The sequence below is a fragment of the Oncorhynchus masou genome, unplaced genomic scaffold (assembly GCF_036934945.1).
Source record: "Oncorhynchus masou masou isolate Uvic2021 unplaced genomic scaffold, UVic_Omas_1.1 unplaced_scaffold_2219, whole genome shotgun sequence".
Taxonomy (NCBI): domain Eukaryota; kingdom Metazoa; phylum Chordata; class Actinopteri; order Salmoniformes; family Salmonidae; genus Oncorhynchus; species Oncorhynchus masou.
In genome coordinates this window covers 56,735-79,333 of record NW_027016628.1, presented here as the reverse complement: position 1 = coordinate 79,333, position 22,599 = coordinate 56,735, and the positions used below count along the sequence as shown (strand labels likewise).

At 39.8% G+C, this 22,599-nt stretch overlaps 2 pseudogenes; both read right to left on the bottom strand.

The window, feature by feature from the left end:
* Positions 1–1,804: 1,804 nt before the first annotated feature.
* On the bottom strand, positions 1,805–6,329 carry LOC135538940 (hepatitis A virus cellular receptor 1 homolog; annotated as a pseudogene).
* Positions 6,330–6,401: 72 nt separating this feature from the next.
* Positions 6,402–21,290, bottom strand: LOC135538941 (T-cell immunoglobulin and mucin domain-containing protein 4-like; annotated as a pseudogene).
* Between the last annotated feature and the right edge of the window lie 1,309 nt (positions 21,291–22,599).

The following is a 22,599-nucleotide window of genomic DNA, read 5'->3' as shown; positions in this document are numbered from 1 at the left end:
TTCTCCACTTCTCTTCATGTGATTCCATGGTTGAGCGTTGATTTATCTCCCATCTCTCAATGGCGGCTGCTGCTGCTGCCCACCTGGCTGCCTGATCTCCTTCCAGCACATGACTGTGTTTCTGCGGATGAATCTGAGGAGCAATGTTTTTGATTCACATAATTCATATAGTTTGCCACTGAGGCCTTTGAGCGCCACTCTGATCTGACACATCCAGACAGGAGTTGGATTGGTCGGTATGGCTGTCACAATCACAACCCACTGGGCACAGACGTCAATTCAATGTCTATTCCACGTTGGTTCAATATAATTTAATTGAAAATAAGTGCGGGACAACGTTGATTCAACCAGTGTGTGTGCAGTGGAAATGAACTGGATGATAGTAGCCAGATCTGGCAAACATTATAGATTCAACAATGAATCATAAAAAAATTGGGTGAGTATCCTCAACTGATAGAGGCGGCAGGTTAGCCTAGTGGTTAGAGCATTGGACTAGTAACCGATAGGTTGAAAGTTCAAATCCCTGATCTGACAAAGTACAAATCTGTCGTTCTGCCCCAGAACAAGGCAGTTAACCCACTGTTCCTAGGCTGTCATTGAAAATAAGAATTTGTCCTTAACTGACTTGCCTAGTTAAAAAAAAAAACTGTCATACAAAAGTTAACTGGCCCCCCAATGGTGGAACAAACTCCCTCACGACGCCAGGACAGCGGAGTCAATCACCACCTTCCGGAGACACCTGAAACCCCACCTCTTTAAGGAATACCTAGGATAGGATAAGTAATCCTTCTCACCCCCCCTTAAGTGATTTAGATGCACTATTGTAAAGTGGCTGTTCCACTGATGTCAGAAGGTGAATTCACCAATTTGTAAGTCGCTCTGGATAAGAGCGTCTGCTAAATGACGTAAATGTAGTTTAACAGAAGTGCCTTTAGGACATTTCATGGCAAAAAGAAACATATGGGAATGTAAAAAAACACAAAAATAACTTGTGTACAGCAAAGGAAAATATCCCCAGGGAGATGAATTTGACAGGGAGACAAACTTGCACAAACATTGATAGCCTACCAAACGCTCAGTTAAGACAGTGCTGCCATCATGTGGGCAGAAATAATATTGCATGTCCTGACTCCTGACACTAAATCATGCCGATCAATAATTTACTACCACTGTCATCATAAAACATGTATAAAACTCATAAAGGAGACCATTGATTTATCTTTAAAATAAGTGGCTATGAATCAGAATTTATCAGGAGAATCACATTACATCACATTTCCTCTCTCATTATGCTTCTGCCTTTGTTATAAAAGAGATGACTGAAGGATCTTTTGTACTCTGTTTCCACAGGTGAGTAGTCTCTGGAAACACTAATAGGGGCAGGTAACCTAGTGATTAAGAGCGTTGGGCCAGTAACCAAAAGGCTGCTGGTTTAAATCCCTGAGAGAAATCTGCCAAGGTGGAAAAATCTTACGTTCTGCCCTTGAGCAAGCTAGTAAACTCCAAACAACAACGGTTCCCCGGGCGCCGATGACATCAATTAAGGAAGTCCCGCACCTCTTTGATTCAGAGGGGTTGAGTTAAATACGGAAGACACATTTCGGTTAAATGCATTCAGTTGTGCCTAAATGTTGAATCATGAACAAAATAACTGGTTGGGTTTACTTTAGGTCGTTTTGTTTTATTAGAAAGAGGCATAAGTTAGACCGCTTGTGATAACAACCAATACTGTGCATCTAAAAACATCACACCACTACGTAATAACAATATATAAAAAAAAGTGAATCCATTTTACATAGGGGGGACTCCCATAGATACCATAAGTGAATGTAGAGCCTCTGAGAGAGATGATCATTCTGAGGCAGCTGTCAGGCAACAGTGATCCGTCCAATAGATTAGCCAGACTGATGTCTGTGTGTCACAGTGTAGGTGCGTCCCATAAGGCACCCTGTTCCCTATTCCCAGCTACCTGGTCATGCAATATATAGGGAACAGGGTGCCTTATGGGACACACCCACTGTGACAAAACAGACATCAGTCTGGCTGTCCTCACTATCATGTTAACAGCCGTCTACTGGATAGATCAGTGCTCTGGCTCTTCCACCCTAGTCCAGAGTATAGATGTTCTCCTCCACAGGTCTCCTCATGCGGATCTCATAGATGATGTGAGGCGGCTCTTTGGCTGACAAACTAGAGGGACACAACATGATCACGCATTGATCATTCCTAATCAATGATAAGTAATTGGACTAATTGAAGCCTATACATTCTTCGTTCATTTATATGTCATATTTGTCTTCGTAATTAAAAAAAAAAAAATGTTTTGTGTTCAATCATATGTTTACATGTCAGTCGTGCTTTATCATGTGTTTGCTTACCAGCCTGTCTTTAAAGCTCTTCTGTGAATCCCTCCTAGAGAAGAAAATAAATAGTTGAAATCAACTCAAATCTAAGCGTATTCGTCAATATGCATAGGAGGATGCAGCATATTCAGCACATTGTACACACTACAATGAAATACTTACTCTTAATTAGTTAGTGGTAATACACTGCTAAATGGGAAAACATTTCACATCACAGCAAGATGTCTGAATACGTGAGCATTACCACACTGGGCTTTGCAGTTACATACGTTTAAACCCCAATATCACCAAGGCCCCATTATCAGTAGAAGCAGACTGAGGGAGAGAGAGAGCACTGGGATGTTGATCTGGAGAGAGAAGCTGGGAAGAGGCTCCTCCATCTGGTTACAGAGCACAGAGAGAAGAAGAAGGGTTAAACTCTTGGAGGGATTTGTTAGGCTTTCATATGGTGAGTAATGTTTGCTTATATGCCAGTGGCGTTACTATATAGTAGTATATAAAATACTCACAAGTGTTTGCGATGGGAAAAGACTGGTGTTCTGTCTTGGAATGGCTAGATGTGATGATTCAACAGCTCTCCAGTGTTCTAGAAAAGGAGACAGCTCACAATGAAGATGTGGAAGGATGGTAATCTCTCACTTGGCAGGACATTCTGACATTCAATCACCCCTGAGACATCATCAACCACTGCTGCTTGATTCTCTCGAAATGAAAACTGTCATTTCAACACTTGCCGCATCGTTTTGTGGTTTCTGATGAAATACACTGAGGACTGCATTGCACTGAGCAGCGCAATGTGATTCAAGATGATACTGCATAGAAAACATGTGTTTAAAATGTTTGAGGCTCTTTGTGATTAAACAGCCATAGAAAATGAGTTAGAATCTTGGTCTGAAACTATTTTCTGAGAGGGAAGTGTCCTCATTTTGAAAATGAAAGTTTGTAAGGCATGTAAAGGAACTGTTAACATCATTTTTCTCCATTTGATATGTAAGCACATTCAGCAACTTTGCGAGGCGAGTTCCAGGGAGTTTGATCATTGATGTCATAACACTGGGAGTGTGAATTAAGGATGATAGTCCGTTTTCATTCCCATCTAGTTAGGATTTCTCCATTTTTAACCACACATGAATCATCGTTACGACCGTCAACACAACCCAAGAGGTTAAGAGGTCAGGCCTAGGTTCCTCTAGGGTTCACATGAGATTAATACGACCTATTTATTGTATGTCTTTGATAGGAAATACGCATTTCACATGCATCAGGATCCCATGAGTTCACCCCTTCTCTATTATACACTGACTCACCTGTGGTGGGAGGAGCTTCTGTAACATGTACAGTGGTGCTTGTTGGCAAAACGGTCACTGGAGCTAAGAAAACAATTCACAAATTCAAAACATACATTTTGGGAGAGTAAATTGCATTATGGGCCAGTTTTAAGTTAGTTACGTGCCATACAACAAATAGGGCCGGCGTGTTTTTTTTTTGTGGACGAAAGCTAGAATGACTAAGTTAATTGATTCCCATTGTTGCCCAAGAGTGTAGAAGTAGTGAAAATAAATTATATCTCGCCACAAATTACCTTTCATGACCCTTAAATTTTGAATTATTTTTTGGTCGTTGAAAATGCCATCTATGTCCACTCTGCAACAGTATGGCCCACTGTCTGTCCGCTTGACATCGAGAATTCCCAGGTCCATTTCTCCCGCGAGGACATCACCTGCCAGTCTGTACCTGTCTGACACCTTGGAGATGACGCCATGGTTGTCTGTCTGCGCGAGGATGTTGTTGCACCAGAACGTGCCACATTCTCGTCCCCAGCACACGCGGGCTCAAACCCAAACGGCTCACTGAATATTGACAGGACAATGTCGCAGTAGCACCTTCCATCACCTTGAACGCCGACACTGAACACCTGGCTGTGGAGTTGGGGAAATAAACATAAGTTGACAAGGCTATTTCCTCCTTCCAAAGGTTCCGTACACATCTTAAAAACATCCCAAGGTCAACCACAAAACTTTCTCAATTTTGATCAAAGGCCTATATTTTGTAGCTTGCTACTCATCTCAATTCGGTTGCTATAATTATAGTTAAAGTATGGTAGTCTTCGAAAGAGTAGGCTTATGTAGGTATGGAAAAACTAATACACAGCCATGTCAAATAACTCAAAGTAACACCGAAACACATTATTGTATGAAAACTGCCATTTCTAACGTTAAGCAGTTAGACCTACTCAATGTAGCTGCGAACGAACAGTTAGACCTATTCAATGTAGCTGCGAGTTGAATAGTTAGACCTATTCAATGTAGCTGCGAACTTTGAACAGTTAGACCTACTCAATGTAGCTGCGAACGTTGAACAGTTAGACCTACTCAATGTAGCTGTGATCGTTAAGCAGTTAGACCTACTCAATGTAGCTGTGAACGTTGAACAGTTAGACCTACTCAATGTAGCTGTGAACGTTGAACAGTTAGACCTACTCAATGTAGCTGTGAACTTTGAACAGTTAGACCTACTCAATGTAGCTGTGAACGTTGAACAGTTAGACCTACTCAATGTAGCTGCAAACGTTGAACAGTTAGACCTACTCAATGTAGCTGCAAACGTTGAACAGTTAGACCTACTCAATGTAGCTGTGAACGTTGAACAGTTAGACCTACTAATGTAGCTGTGAACTGCAGAACTCAATGTAGCTGCGAACAGTTAGACCTACTCAATGTAGCTGCGAACGTTGAACAGTTAGATCTACTCAATGTAGCTGCGAACGTTGAACAGTTAGACCTACTCAATGTAGCTGTGAACGTTGAACAGTTAGACCTACTCAATGTAGCTGCGAACGTTGAACAGTTAGATCTACTCAATGTAGCTGCTAACGTTGAACAGTTAGACCTACTCAATGTAGCTGTGAACGTTGAACAGTTAGACCTACTCAATGTAGCTGTGAACGTTGAACAGTTAGACCTACTCAATGTAGCTGTGAACGTTGAACAGTTAGACCTACTCAATGTAGCTGCGAACGCTGAACAGTTAGACCTACTCAATGTAGCTGTGAACGTTGAACAGTTAGACCTACTCAATGTAGCTGTGAACTTTGAACAGTTAGACCTACTCAATGTAGCTGTGAACGTTGAACAGTTAGACCTACTCAATGTAGCTGCAAACGTTGAACAGTTAGACCTACTCAATGTAGCTGCGAACGTTGAACAGTTAGACCTACTCAATGTAGCTGTGAACGTTGAACAGTTAGACCTACTCAATGTAGCTGTGAACGTTGAACAGTTAGACCTACTCAATGTAGCTGTGAACGTTGAACAGTTAGACCTACTCAATGTAGCTGCGGACAGTACACCTCCAGCCAAGGCCAAAGCTGCCAACCTGTCTAGAACAAAGCCGTTGGAGACCCGTGTCACTCTAGTAGTAAACAACGGACACACAAAGAGTGAGGCTGTTTCTGTGGTGTTAGATTGTGGGGCGGGGCATCCACCTCAACTACACCCATGTACCCAATCATTCAACAGCCTAAACTCCAATTATTTGTACTGTTTTAGATAACGTTTCCTTGCCTGAAAATGTTAGGAGGACGAGGATCCAACGACGGGGAAAAACGGTCCAGAACTAGCAGCCATCTTGTGTATCCAGTGTGTAGGAGTGGAGGGTGTGTGCTGGGAACGGGACAGGGCATCTGAATGGGCAGCTGTGTTCTCGTGGGGGCCACGGCTTGTGACATCTCCAGGCAGGACAGCCAGAGCCACTGTGACCCCTCTGCTAACCTCCTCCTATGGCAGGGCTGGGAGTGGAGAAAAGGCCCATTGTTGATGGAATTTTCATCTGCATATACCAGAGTAAACAAACTGATGATTTAGGAGGCTCATCTCCCAGGGTACACAATGTGTTTTTAAAAGCTAACCCATAGCCAAAGGTTATGACTAGCCAGTTCCCAAAATCCTTAAAATGATGTTGTAAAGCTTTTAGTAGTTTTTAACAATGTATTAGTGGAACAACAATTGTGTAGCCAATGAATAATTAGACACATTAGAATTTCAAGTTAGAATTTTTATTATCATGCAACAGATTGGGTTTGAACAAGACAATATACCGCAAAATTGGGTAAAGAAGACCATTTTCTGAAGAATGTTGCGATTCTGTGTGACTTTTCACTGCCTTTGTATGCCTGGGTGATGTTGCAGATGGGTGTAGCTAAATGTCCTGCTTAGAGGACATGGAGGGGATAGAAAACCATAGCACACATTGCTTTTCATTTCATCAGGCATTAAAGCTGATGGCATTTTTATTTTGGTCACTTTTAGGCTATTACATAAAAACATTATATGGTCATCGTAATCAATTGAAACATACACTGTTAACAAATCCAATGAAATGTAATTGGTGACATGCACATGGTTAGCAGATGTTATTGGTGACATGCACATGGTTAGCAGATGTTATTGGTGACATGCACATGGTTAGCAGATGTTATTGGTGACATGCACATGGTTAGCAGATGTTATTGGTGACATGCACATGGTTAGCAGATGTTATTGGTGACATGCACATGGTTAGCAGATGTTATTGGTGACATGCACATGGTTAGCAGATGTTATTGGTGACATGCACATGGTTAGCAGATGTTATTGGTGACATGCACATGGTTAGCAGATGTTATTGGTGACATGCACATGGTTAGCAGATGTTATTGGTGACATGCACATGGTTAGCAGATGTTATTGGTGACATGCACATGGTTAGCAGATGTTATTGGTGACATGCACATGGTTAGCAGATGTTATTGGTGACATGCACATGGTTAGCAGATGTTATTGGTGACATGCACATGGTTAGCAGGTGTTATTGCGAGTGTAGCGAAATGCTTGTGATTCTAGTGTCAGTGCTGAATACACAAAGGAAGCCATATTAGTAAGGCTCTTTTTTTCAAATAAACCTTTCAATAACACAAATCAACTCTTTGGTTCACTTATCAGCAAACACTGCTGATTCTGTAGTTACTTTTGTCTTGTCCGACTGAATCATTAGCCTGTAAGTCAACCTCAGCCTTGTAACACAGAGCTACTGCACTATACAACGTGTTAACAGCGTGAGCGTGGTGGCGAAGTGTCCGTGCTCCGTCAGTGGATATCTTCATAGTCGTCTCTCTCGTTGTCCTCTATCTGATAGACGTTCTCTACAGCCGTCTCTCGCGTGTGCAGGCCCAAGCTGGACACTGAGTTTCTGTACAGGACTGAGCCGCCAGAGCGCTGTGGTCTGACAAAGGAAAGACCAATAAATGCAGAGCTTAGCGAGACGCTGTAGCTTGACATACAGTATTGTCCTTCTACATTATACTGCTTAGTTTCTGATCCAGTTGAATTTAAGCTGAGAAAAGTTTTGGAGTGTTGGTGTAAAATCTGACAAAGCAAATTAAGTTTGTATTGATTGTATTGATTTAGGACAGGGCTACTTGTTTTGTACAGTATTGAGAATCCCATATATTTTTCAGCTGTGATGTTTCACAAAAAGTTCTGAACCTTTCTATTCTCATAGTTTTCTACAGATTGTAAAGAAACACATTTTTAGGTAAAAGTATTATTATACTAGTGATCCATTAACCAAGACTTTTCACATCACCCCGCAGCCATTCCTGAACCTGTGACCAAAAACTAGAATCCGGCATCATTTTGGGTATCAGTTCATAAACCATGTGCCATGGAGTCAGTATATCGAAAATCTCTACCCATCTATTTTTCACTCTATATGGTACAGCTGTCAAATTTTTGGCTCCTAAATGAAACTGGTATACTCTCCCCCTTCCACTTGCCTCTTCCATTTTTGTGGTAATGATGCAATTAGTTGGTTGTAATTTTGGGTAGAGCAGACATTTCCATATATTGTTGTTAGTTGCACGTGTGACATAACTCCACCATTCCTATTTATGATATAATTTACAAAGATTATACAGTTTTTAAAAAAACACGTTTTTTAAAATCAGTTAGTATATTTGAGTTTAACTATAATGTTTGTTGTAACATTTTGTTCTGTCTTTTCTGGTGGATTAAAATGAAATTGCAACCAAATTCCAATGGCTTGTTTTAAAATAGTGACGTGGACTGGATCTTTGTATTCACCACTTGGGTCCCGGTTCAGGAATAATGAAAGCAGAACTGAAAGCAGAACTGAAAGCAGATACTTGTTGAGTATCTGATAATCTACCATTTGTACAGGAGTGGTTAAAACATAATAAAACATAATAATGGTCATCTGAGTACATCAATAAAGGTTTGGTATACTTCAACTGGTGCACTTCAACTGGTGCACTTCAACTGGTGCACTTCAACTGGTGCACTTCAACTGGTATACTTCAACTGGTGTACTTCAACTGGTGTACTTCAACTGGTGTACTTCAACTGGTGTACTTCAACTGGTGTACTTCAACTGGTGTACTTCAACTGGTGTACTTCAACTATTATACTTCAACTATTATACTTCAACTGGTGTACTTCAACTGGTGTACCTCAACTGGTGTACCTCAACTGGTGTACCTCAACTGGTGTACCTCAACTGGTGTACCTCAACTGGTGTACTTCAACTGGTGTACTTCAACTCCGTGTACTTCAACTGGTGTACTTCAACTGGTGTACCTCAACTGGTGTACTTCAACTATTGTACTTCAACTGGTGTACTTCAACTGGCGTATTCAACTGGTGTATTCAACTGGCTTATTCAACTGGTGTACTTCAACTGGTATACTTCAACTGGCGATACTTCAACTGGTATACTTAAACTATTTCAACTGGCTTCATTCAACTGGCGATTTCAACTGGTATACTTCAACTATTATACTTCAACTATTATACTTCAACTATTATACTTCAACTGGTTATACTTCAACTGGTATACTTAAACTGGTATACTTCAACTGGTATACTTCAAACTGGTATACTTCAACTGGTATACTTCAACTGGTGTACTTCAACTGGTGTATTATACTTCAACTGGTGTACTTCAACTATTGTACTTCAACTGGTGTACTTCAACTGGTGTACTTCAACTGGTGTACTTCAACTGGTGTACTTCAACTGGTGTACTTCAACTGGCGTACTTCAACTGGTATACTTCAACTGGTATACTTCAACTGGTATACTTCAACTGGTATACTTAAACTATTATACTTCAACTGGTGTACTTCAACTGGTGTACTTCAACTGGTATACTTCAACTGGTGTACTTCAACTATTATACTTCAACTGGTGTACTTCAACTGGTGTACTTCAACTGGTGAACTTCAACTGGTGAACTTCAACTGGTGAACTTCAACTGGTGTACTTCAACTGGTGTACTTCAACTGGGGTACTTCAACTATTGTACTTCAACTGGTGTACTTCAACTATTGTACTTCAACTGGTGTACTTCAACTGGTGTACTTCAACTGGTATACTTCAACTGGTGTACTTCAACTGGTATACTTCAACTGGTGTACTTCAACTGGTATACTTCAACTGGTATACTTCAACTGGTATACTTCAACTGGTATACTTCAACTGGTGTACTTCAACTGGTGTACTTCAACTGGTGTACTTCAACTGGTGTACTTCAACTGGTGTACTTCAACTGGTGTACTTCAACTGGTGTACTTCAACTGGTATACTTCAACTGGTATATTTCAACTGGTATACTTCAACTGGTATACTTCAACTGGTATACTTCAACTGGTATACTTCAACTGGTGTACTTCAACTGGTATACTTCAACTGGTATACTTCAACTGGTGTACTTCAACTGGTGTACTTCAACTGGTATACTTCAACTGGTGTACTTCAACTGGTGTACTTCAACTGGTGTACTTCAACTGGTGTACTTCAACTGGTGTACTACAACTGGTGTACTTCAACTGGTGTACTTCAACTGGTGTACTTCAACTGGTGTACTTCAACTATTATACTTCAACTGGTATACTTCAACTATTGTACTTCAACTGGTGTACTTCAACTGGTGTACTTCAACTGGTGTACTTCAACTGGTGTACTTCAACTGGTGTACTTCAACTGGTGTACTTCAACTGGTGTACTTCAACTGGTGTACTTCAACTGGTATACTTCAACTGGTATACTTCAACTGGTGTACTTCAACTGGTGTACTTCAACTGGTGTACTTCAACTGGTGTACTTCAACTATTGTACTTCAACTATTGTACTTCAACTATTGTACTTCAACTATTGTACTTCAACTATTGTACTTCAACTGGTGTACTTCAACTGGTGTACTTCAACTGGTGTACTTCAACTGGTGTACTTCAACTGGTGTACTTCAACTGGTGTACTTCAACTGGTGTACTTCAACTGGTGTACTTCAACTGGTGTACTTCAACTGGTATACTTCAACTGGTATACTTCAACTATTGTACTTCAACTGGTGTACTTCAACTGGTGTACTTCAACTGGTGTACTTCAACTGGTGTACTTCAACTGGTGTACTTCAACTGGTGTACTTCAACTGGTATACTTCAACTGGTATACTTCAACTAGTGTACTTCAACTGGTGTACTTCAACTGGTGTACTTCAACTGGTGTACTTCAACTGGTGTACTTCAACTGGTGTACTTCAACTGGTGTACTTCAACTGGTGTACTTCAACTGGTGTACTTCAACTGGTGTACTTCAACTGGTATACTTCAACTGGTGTACTTCAACTGGTGTACTTCAACTGGTGTACTTCAACTGGTGTACTTCAACTGGTGTACTTCAACTGGTGTACTTCAACTGGTGGTGTACTTCAACTGGTGTACTTCAACTGGTGTACTTCAACTGGTGTACTTCAACTGGTGTACTTCAACTGGTGTACTTCAACTGGTATACTTCAACTGGTATACTTCAACTGGCATACTTCAACTGGCATACTTCAACTGGTATACTTCAACTGGTATACTTCAACTGGTATACTTCAACTATTGTACTTCAACTGGTGTACTTCAACTGGTGTACTTCAACTGGTGTACTTCAACTGGTGTACTTCAACTGGTGTACTTCAACTGGTGTACTTCAACTGGTGTACTTCAACTGGGGTACTTCAACTGGGGTACTTCAACTGGGGTACTTCAACTGGGGTACTTCAACTGGTGTACTTCAACTGGTGTACTTCAACTATTATACTTCAACTGGAGTACTTCAACTGGTGTACTTCAACTGGTATACTTCAACTGGTATAACTGGTATACTTCAACTGGTATACTTCAACTGGTATACTTCAACTGGTATACTTCAACTGGTATACTTCAACTGGTATACTTCAACTGGTATACTTCAACTGGTATACTTCAACTGGTATACTTCAACTGGTATACTTCAACTGGTGTACTTCAACTGGTATACTTCAACTGGTATACTTCAACTGGTATACTTCAACTGGTATACTTCAACTGGTATACTTCAACTGGTATACTTCAACTATTATACTTCAACTATTATACTTCAACTGGTATACTTCAACTGGTATACTTCAACTATTATACTTCAACTGGTGTACTTCAACTGGTGTACTTCAACTGGTGTACTTCAACTATTATACTTCAACTGGTGTACTTCAACTATTATACTTCAACTATTGTGTACTTCAACTGGTGTACTTCAACTGGTGGTACTTCAACTGGTGTACTTCAACTGGTATACTTCAACTGGTATACTTCAACTGGTATACTTCAACTGGTATACTTCAACTGGTATACTTCAACTGGTATACTTCAACTGGTTGTACTTCAACTGGTGTACTTCAACTGGTGTACTTCAACTATTACTTCAACTGGTGTACTTCAACTGGTACTTCAACTGGTGTACTTCAACTGGTGTACTTCAACTGGTGTACTTCAACTGGTGTACTTCAACTGGTGTACTTCAACTGGTGTACTTCAACTGGTGTACTTCAACTGGTGTACTTCAACTGGTGTACTTCAACTTGTACTTCAACTGGTATACTTCAACTGGTTATACTTCAACTTCATATTATACTGGTATACTTCAACTATTATACTTCAACTGGTATACTTCAACTATTATACTTCAACTGGTATACTTCAACTGGTATACTTCAACTGGTATACTTCAACTGGTATACTTCAACTGGTATACTTCAACTGGTATACTTCAACTGGTGTACTTCAACTAGTGTACTTCAACTGGTGTACTTCAACTATTATACTTCAACTGGTGTACTTCAACTATTATACTTCAACTGGTGTACTTCAACTGGTGTACTTCAACTGGTGTACTTCAACTGGTGTACTTCAACTGGTGTACTTCAACTGGTGTACTTCAACTGGTGTACTTCAACTGCTATACTTCAACTGGTATACTTCAACTGGTATACTTCAACTGGTGTACTTCAACTGGTATACTTCAACTGGTGTACTTCAACTGGTGTACTTCAACTGGTGTACTTCAACTGGTATACTTCAACTGGTATACTTCAACTAGTGTACTTCAACTGGTGTACTTCAACTGGTGTACTTCAACTGGTATACTTCAACTGGTATACTTCAACTGGTATAACTTATACAACTGGTGTACTTCAACTGGTACTTCAACTGGTATACTTCAACTGGTATACTTCAACTGGTATACTTCAACTGGTATACTTCAACTGGTATACTTCAACTGGTGTACTTCAACTGGTGTACTTCAACTGGTATACTTCAACTGGTATACTTCAACTGGTATACTTCAACTGGTACTTCAACTTCAACTGGTATACTTCAACTGGTATACTTCAACTGGTATACTTCAACTGGTATACTTCAACTGGTATACTTCAACTGGTATACTTCAACTGGTATACTTCAACTGGTATACTTCAACTGGTGTACTTCAACTGGTATACTTCAACTGGTATACTTCAACTGGTGTACTTCAACTGGTGTACTTCAACTGGTATACTTCAACTGGTACTTCAACTGGTATACTTCAACTGGTGTACTTCAACTGGTATACTTCAACTATTATACTTCAACTGGTGTACTTCAACTGGTGTACTTCAACTGGTGTACTTCAACTGGTGCACTTCAACTGGTGTACTTCAACTGGTGTACTTCAACTGGTGTACTTCAACTGGTATACTTCAACTGGTATACTTCAACTGGTATACTTCAACTGGTGTACTTCAACTGGTGTACTTCAACTGGTGTACTTCAACTGGTGTACTTCAACTGGTGTACTTCAACTGGGGTACTTCAACTGGTGTACTTCAACTGGGGTACTTCAACTGGGGTACTTCAACTGGGGTACTTCAACTGGGGTACTTCAACTGGTATACTTCAACTGGAGTACTTCAACTGGTATACTTCAACTGGTATACTTCAACTGGTATACTTCAACTGGTATACTTCAACTGGTATACTTCAACTGGTATACTTCAACTGGTATACTTCAACTATTGTACTTCAACTGGTGTACTTCAACTGGTATACTTCAACTGGTATACTTCAACTGGTATACTTCAACTGGTATACTTCAACTGGTGTACTTCAACTGGTGTACTTCAACTGGTGTACTTCAACTATTATACTTCAATTGGTGTACTTCAACTGGTGTACTTCAACTGGTATACTTCAACTGGTATACTTCAACTGGTATACTTCAACTATTGTACTTCAACTGGTGTACTTCAACTGGTGTACTTCAACTGGTGTACTTCAACTGGTGTACTTCAACTGGTGTACTTCAACTGGTGTACTTCAACTGGTGTACTTCAACTGGTGTACTTCAACTGGTGTACTTCAACTGGTGTACTTCAACTGGTGTACTTCAACTGGTGTACTTCAACTGGTGTACTTCAACTGGTGTACTTCAACTGGTGTACTTCAACTGGTATACTTCAACTGGTATACTTCAACTGCTATACTTCAACTGCTATACTTCAACTGGTGTACTTCAACTGGTGTACTTCAACTGGTGTACTTCAACTGGTATACTTCAACTGGTATACTTCAACTGGTATACTTCAACTATTGTACTTCAACTGGTGTACTTCAACTGGTGTACTTCAACTGGTGTACTTCAACTGGTGTACTTCAACTGGTATACTTCAACTGGTATACTTCAACTGGTATACTTCAACTGGTATACAACTATTGTACTTCAACTGGTGTACTTCAACTATTATACTTCAACTGGTATACTTCAACTGGTGTACTTCAACTGGTGTACTTCAACTGGTGTACTTCAACTGGTGTACTTCAACTGGTGCACTTCAACTGGTGTACTTCAACTGGTGTACTTCAACTGGTGTACTTCAACTGGTGTACTTCAACTGGTGTACTTCAACTGGTGTACTTCAACTGGTGTACTTCAACTGGTGTACTTCAACTGGTGTACTTCAACTGGTGTACTTCAACTGGTGTACTTCAACTATTATACTTCAACTGGTATACTTCAACTGGTATACTTCAACTGGTATACTTCAACTGGTGTACTTCAACTGGTGTACTTCAACTGGTGTACTACAACTGGTGTACTTCAACTGGTATACTTCAACTGGTATACTTCAACTGGTATACTTCAACTATTGTACTTCAACTGGTGTACTTCAACTGGTGTACTTCAACTGGTGTACTTCAACTGGTGTACTTCAACTGGTGTACTTCAACTGGTGTACTTCAACTGGTATACTTCAACTGGTATACTTCAACTATTATACTTCAACTGGTATACTTCAACTGGTATACTTCAACTATTGTACTTCAACTGGTGTACTTCAACTGGTGTACTTCAACGGGTTGTACTTCAACTGGTGTACTTCAACTGGTGTACTTCAACTGGTGTACTTCAACTATTATACTTCAACTATTGTACTTCAACTGGTGTACTTCAACTGGTGTACTTCAACTGGTGTACTTCAACTGGTGTACTTCAACTGGTGTACTTCAACTGGTGTACTTCAACTGGTGTACTTCAACTGGTGTACTTCAACTGGTGTACTTCAACTGGTGTACTTCAACTGGTGTACTTCAACTGGTATACTTCAACTGGTATACTTCAACTGGTATACTTCAACTGGTGTACTTCAACTGGTGTACTTCAACTGGTGTACTTCAACTGGTGTACTTCAACTGGTATACTTCAACTGGTGTACTTCAACTGGTATACTTCAACTGGTATACTTCAACTGGTATACTTCAACTATTATACTTCAACTGGTGTACTTCAACTATTATACTTCAACTGGTATACTTCAACTGATATACTTCAACTATTGTACTTCAACTGGTGTACTTCAACTGGTGTACTTCAACTGGTGTACTTCAACTGGTATACTTCAACTATTATACTTCAACTGGTATACTTCAACTGGTATACTTCAACTGGTGTACTTCAACTGGTGTACTTCAACTGGTATACTTCAACTGGTATACTTCAACTGGTATACTTCAACTGGTGTACTTCAACTATTATTCTTCAACTGGTATACTTCAACTGGTATACTTCAACTGGTATACTTCAACTATTGTACTTCAACTATTGTACTTCAACTGGTGTACTTCAACTGGTGTACATCAACTGGTGTACATCAACTGGTGTACTTCAACTGGTGTACTTCAACTGGTATACTTCAACTGGTGTACATCAACTGGTGTACTTCAACTGGTGTACTTCAACTGGTATACTTCAACTGGTATACTTCAACTGTTATACTTCAACTGGTATACTTCAACTGGTATACTTCAACTGGTATACTTCAACTATTATACTTCAATTGGTGTACTTCAACTGGTGCACTTCAACTGGTATACTTCAACTGGTATACTTCAACTGGTATACTTCAACTGGTGTACTTCAACTGGTGTACTTCAACTATTATACTTCAACTGGTATACTTCAACTGGTATACTTCAACTTGGTGTACTTCAACTGGTGTACTTCAACTGGTGTACTTCAACTGGTGTACTTCAACTGGTGTACTTCAACTGGTGTACTTCAACTGGTGTACTTCAACTGGTGTACTTCAACTGGTGTACTTCAACTATTATACTTCAACTGGTATACTTCAACTGGTATACTTCAACTGGTATACTTCAACTGGTATACTTCAACTGGTATACTTCAACTGGTATACTTCAACTGGTATACTTCAACTATTGTACTTCAACTGGTGTACTTCAACTGGTGTACTTCAACTGGTGTACTTCAACTGGTATACTTCAACTGGTATACTTCAACTGGTATACTTCAACTTCATGGTATACTTCAACTGGTGTACTTCAACTGGTGTATACTTCAACTGGTATACTTCAACTGGTGTACTTCAACTGGTATACTTCAACTGGTATACTTCAACTGGTATACTTCAACTATTATACTTCAACTGGTGTACTTCAACTGGTGTACTTCAACTGGTGTACTTCAACTGGTGTACTTCAACTGGAATACCATCCAGCCCTGAGTTTTCCCAGACTTTAATTGCATCAAGTTCATCCTCTGTAATTTGCCTTTGACATGAGTCTTTCTGAACAGCTGTTCATTTTACATTATTAATAGAGAATAAATCCTCGCAATTAACTTTGGTTAGTGGAGATGGAGGAGACTGAAACGAAAACATGTGCTTAAAGTACTTCCTCTTCAAATTATCGTTTGGTGAGTTATGGGTGACTCCGTTATTTGTAAGTTTCAGTAAATTAGTTTCAGTCAATTATTTTTGGTAGCATTTCTATGCTGAAGAGTAAAAATAATTTGGTGCATTTTTCCCATTATCCAGTTTTTATTTGATCATATATTCCACTTGATCTTTCTTGAATAAATTCCTCCATTTATTTTAGTTACAATAAGCGATCTGCGGTACGCATGTTATGACAGAAAATGTTTGTTATAAATTCTTCTGGTTAAAAACAACTTGTCACCTAATAGGATTTAAATTTCCAATTTCCTCGCCCACGTGGAAATTATGTAAGAATAATGTACAGTGCATTTGGAAAGTATTCAGACCCTTCATCATTTTGTTACAGCCTTGTTCTAACATCGATCAAATAGTTTTTTCCCCCTCATCAATCTACATACAATACCGCATAATGACAAAGCAAAAACAGGTTTTTAGACATTTTTACAAATAGAATAAAATAATCATATGGAAAAATCACATTTGCATAAGTACTCAGACCATTGGCTCAGTACTTTGTTGAAGAGCCTTTGGCAGCGATTACGGCCTCAAATCTTCTTGGGCATGACACTACAAGCTTGGCTCTGGCAAGGTGACCATCAGGTTCTTGGTCACATCCCTGACCAAGGCCCTTCTCCCCGATTGCTCTGGCGGCCAGCTCTAGGAAGAGTCCTGGTGGTTCCAAACTTCTTCCATTTAAGAATGATGGAGGTCGCTGTGTTCTTGGGGACCTTCAATGCTGCAGGTACCCTTCCCTAGATCTGTGCCTTGAACACAATCATATCTCGGCACTCTACGGACAATTCCTTTGGTGTCATGGCTTGGTTTTTGGTCTGATATGCAATGTCAACTATGGGAACTTATATAGACAGGTGTGTGCCTCTCCAAATCATGTCCAATCAATTGAATTTAACACAGCTGGACTCAAATCAAGTTGTAGAAACATCTCAAGGATGATCAATGGAAACAGGATTCACCTGAGCTCAATTTCAAGTCTCATATCAAAAGGTCTGAATACTTATGACAATAAAGTATCTGTTTTTTTTTTGTTTTTTTTATAAATTAGCAAAAATTTGGGGTACTGTGTAGATTTGTGAGTCACATTTTTATCTAATCCCTTTACAATAAGGCTGTAACATAACAAAATGTGGAAAAGTCAAGGGGTCGGAATACTTTCTGAATGCACTGTATATACAAACTACTGAGCTACACTGTATATGCCAATTATTTGATGGTCTGACCGCATTCTGTCATCTATCAACACAGCGAGAAAATCTATACAGTACCTGTCCAAGATTTGGCCACACCTACTCATTCAAACTTTTTTTTTTTAAAACTTTTTGTACTTTGTAAAATAGTAGTGAAGACATCAAAACTATGAAACACATATGGAATCATGTAGTAACCAAAAGTGTTAAACGAGATTCTTCAAACTAGCCACCCTTTGCCTTGATGACAGCTTTTCACACTCTTGGCATTCTCTCAATCAGCTTCACCTGGAATGATTTTCTAACTGTCTTGAAGGTGTTCCCACATATGCTGAGCACTTGTTGGCTGTTTTTCCTCCACTCTGCAGTCCAACTCATCCCAAGCCATCTCAATTGGGTTGAGGTCAGGTGATTGTGGAGGTCAGGTCATCTGATGCAACACTCCATCACTCTGTTGCTTGGTCAAATAGCCATTACACAGCCTGGAAGTGTGTTGGGTCATTGTCCTGTTGAAAAACAAATGATAGTCCCACTAAGCGCAAACCAGATGGGATGGTGTATCGCTGCAGAATGCTGAGGTAGCCATGCCGGTAAAGTGTGCCTTGAATTATAAATAAATCACAGAGAGTGTCACCAGCAAAGCACTCCACACACCACACCTCCTTCTCCATGCTTCACAGGGGTAACCACACATGCAAAGATCATCCGTTCACCTACTCTCCGTCTCACAAAGACACGGCGGTTGGAAACCAAAATTTCATCAGACCAAAGAACAGATTTCCACCGGTCTAATGTCCATGGCTCGTGTTTCTTGGCCCAAGCAAGTCTCTTCTTATTATTGGTGTCCTTTAGTAGTGGTTTCTTTGCAGTAATTCGACCATGAAGGCCTGATTCACGCAGTCTCCTCTGAACAGTTGATGTTGAGATATGTCTGTTACTTGAAATCTGGGAGGTGCAATTTGAAGTGCAGTTAATTGCCGATTTCTGAGGTTGGTAACTCGAATGAACTTATCCTCTGCAGCAGAGGTAACTCTGGGTCTTCCTTTCATGTGGCGGTCGTCATGAGAGCCAGTATCATAGCGCTTGATGGTTTGCGACTGCACTTGAAGAAACCTTCAAGGTTTTTTTACATTTTCCGCATTGACTGACCTTCATGTCTTTTAACATAATGGCTTTAATGTCTTCACTATTATTATACAATGTAGAAAATAGTAGAAATAAAGAAAAACCCTGGAATGAGCAGGTGTGTCCAAACTTTTGACTGGTACTGTATATCTCACTAGATCAGAATGTTTAAGCCTCCATTTATCCGCTAGTTCCAATATATCTATGATATTCGTGATTTACTTAAGTGCATGAGGGTGATTGATCACTGATCATCTTGTCTTATTATCTGCTAAGCTATTACACTTATAACTGGCTACACTTATTTCACCATTTGCCATAATGAGATACACATTTCAATTCTATTTATCATTATATATATATGTTTTTAAACTTACCATTAAAAAGTACCATAATGATTGAGTGTCCATATAGCTGTACCATGTTATTTGCACTGCTACTGAGTAAACCTCCAATTGTTCTCCACTATTCCAGCCACTAAAGCCTCCTTATTGTTTCACTTCCTCAGTCAGTTGTGGTCTTGCGTCACTTCCTCCAATCTGTTGTGGTCTTGGGTCTCATTAGTCATAATGACAGTATCATAGACATTTACCATAGACCTAATGGTTTTGCTAATTAGGCCTACATGTCCCATCGATAGATATTGCACAGTGATTCAGTCATTCTCTTGGCATATTGTGGTGATTCAACTACTGTATCAGTTGGAAGAGTTATAGTAGTCATGACAACAGTCTACTTACATTTGGAGTCCCATAGCAACTCTTTCCCATCGCTTTCCTGCAATTACACCAGTAAGATGTTCAACGAGAGAATTTGTTCTTATTATACAGGCAATGGTATAGATAGTGTGTACTTACTCATGACGAGTACAGACACAATCCCCACCCCTGTCAGAACAAGCAGAATGGACCCCAGGATCACAGCCAGGTTGTGGCCTCTGTCTCCTGTAGACATCACAGATTCAGATCAGTTAAAAACGGCATCTCACAGCAGTGTTTCCTATTTGTTTTTTGCAGGAATTGCAGCATGTTGTCAAGCTTACTGATTGTGATTCTCTGTAATATGGCGTGGATGAATACTCAGTGGATGTTGTGGTCACAGGACCTACACAATGAGGAAGTAAAAGTATGTTTTCACGTGTAAGAATAATACTGCAATAAAATTTTAAAAATATAAAATAAGACTTCTATGGACTGACATCACGTTATTCGGTAGGCTGTGTTCCGTACCGTGGTCGTGGTTGTCCATGGTCTGTGGGGTTATGGTCACATTGGCAGATGTCTGGGATGTTGTCGGGACAGGTGCTGAAATCAGACAGTAAAAACATACTAACCGCTCAGCTTGAACAAGTATACATGCTGTAAAATCGTACTATTCCATAGTAGAGGCTCACAATTCTCATCCGATAAGCATCAAGTTATGTCCTGGCCTGTCGTGCGTTCTTTACCTTTCTCAATGGTCAAGCTGACATGATATTTCTCATCGTTGAACCATCCAACGTACTGCACTCTGCATCCATACGTTCCAGAGTCTTTCTCTGTGATATTGGAGATGGTTAGAGCGACGTCCCCGTCTTCAGCTCACCCAATAACTGATACCGAACAGGCCCGATCTACGTGTCACTTCAGACCCATCAGTCGAGATTATTTCATTGTCACAACCGCCAGAGCTCGGGATGATTCCTTTCCCCCAGCAAATGTGTTGTAGACCATGAGATTTGGCATCATATTTAAATGGCAGAGTGATATTCTGACCCTCAATACCAACGATTTGACTGCATTCACTGACTGAAAATGAGAGAGAAGAAGTAGTGAGAACTGAATTTTATTTTAAATCCTATTCATTTACTTATTAACCAGGCTAAAATAGATATATCGAGCATCACTAACCTGAAAGTAGACAGAGGAGAAACCAGCCTGAACTGCACCGAGTCTCCATGATCGGGTTTTGTCACTTTCTCACTCTCATGTGTCAGGTCTTTATAAACTCAAATCAAATGGCCTGGTCACATGACTTCCTGTCCTTCTCTGACAGCTGTTTCCTTTGCGCTCGGATAAGCAGAGGGTCAGTGTTCTTCTGTTTTACCCTTACAAATATTGCACACATACTTGCACATGTTTTAGGCAAGTTCACATAATTCATAATTTATTGAAAATAAATTCATTCCAGTGTACGATTGTATGAAATACATCCACAGGTACACCTCCAATTGACTCAAAATTATGTCAATTAGCCTATCAGAAGCTTCTAAAGCCATGACATCATTTTCCAAGCTGTTTAAAGGCACAGTCTGACCCACTGGAATTGTGATACAGTGAATTGTAAGTGAAATAATCTGTCTGTAAACAATTGTTGGGAAAATGACTTGTGTCATGCACAAAGCAGACTTGCCAAAACTATAGTTTGTTAACAAGAAATTTGTGGAGAGGTTGAAAAACGAGTTTTAATGACTCCAACCTAAGTGTATGTAAACTAGTTTTAATGACCCCAACCTAAGTGTATGTAAATTAGTTTTAATGACTCTAACCTAAGTGTATGTAAACTAGTTTTAATGATTCCAACCTGAGTGTATGTAAACTAGTTTTAATGACTCCAACCTAAGTGTATGTAAACTAGTTTTAATGACCCCAACCTAAGTGTATGTAAACTAGTTTTAATGACTCCAACCTAAGTGTATGTAAACTAGTTTTAATGACTCCAACCTAAGTGTATGTAAACTAGTTTTAATGACTCCAACCTAAGTGTATGTAAACTAGTTTTAATGACTCCAACCTAAGTGTATGTAAACTATTTTTAATGACTCCAACCTAAGTGTATGTAAACTAGTTTTAATGACCCCAACCTAAGTGTATGTAAACTAGTTTTAATGACTCCAACCTAAGTGTATGTAAACTAGTTTTAATGACTCCAACCTAAGTATATGTAAACTAGTTTTAATGACTCCAACCTAAGTGTATGTAAACTAGTTTTAATGACTCCAACCTAAGTGTATGTAAACTTCCGACTTCAACTGTATGTTTGGATCACCCTATATGTCTGTAGGAGCTTCATAGTTCTGTGGATCTGCATCGTGTCTTAAATCCTCTCACATGGGTTCATTCACTGGGCTGTTCCTGCTGCAGACACTGGGGGAACTGGCAGGTTCTCCTCTGGTGCGGCTAATCCTTGACAGTCTCCGACCTACAGATGCACAGTGGCAGTGCATAGAAAGAGAGAGGTGGGGGCAGACAATGTTTCAACAGTCATTATTAGTAATGGACCTAGCAGACCTGGGT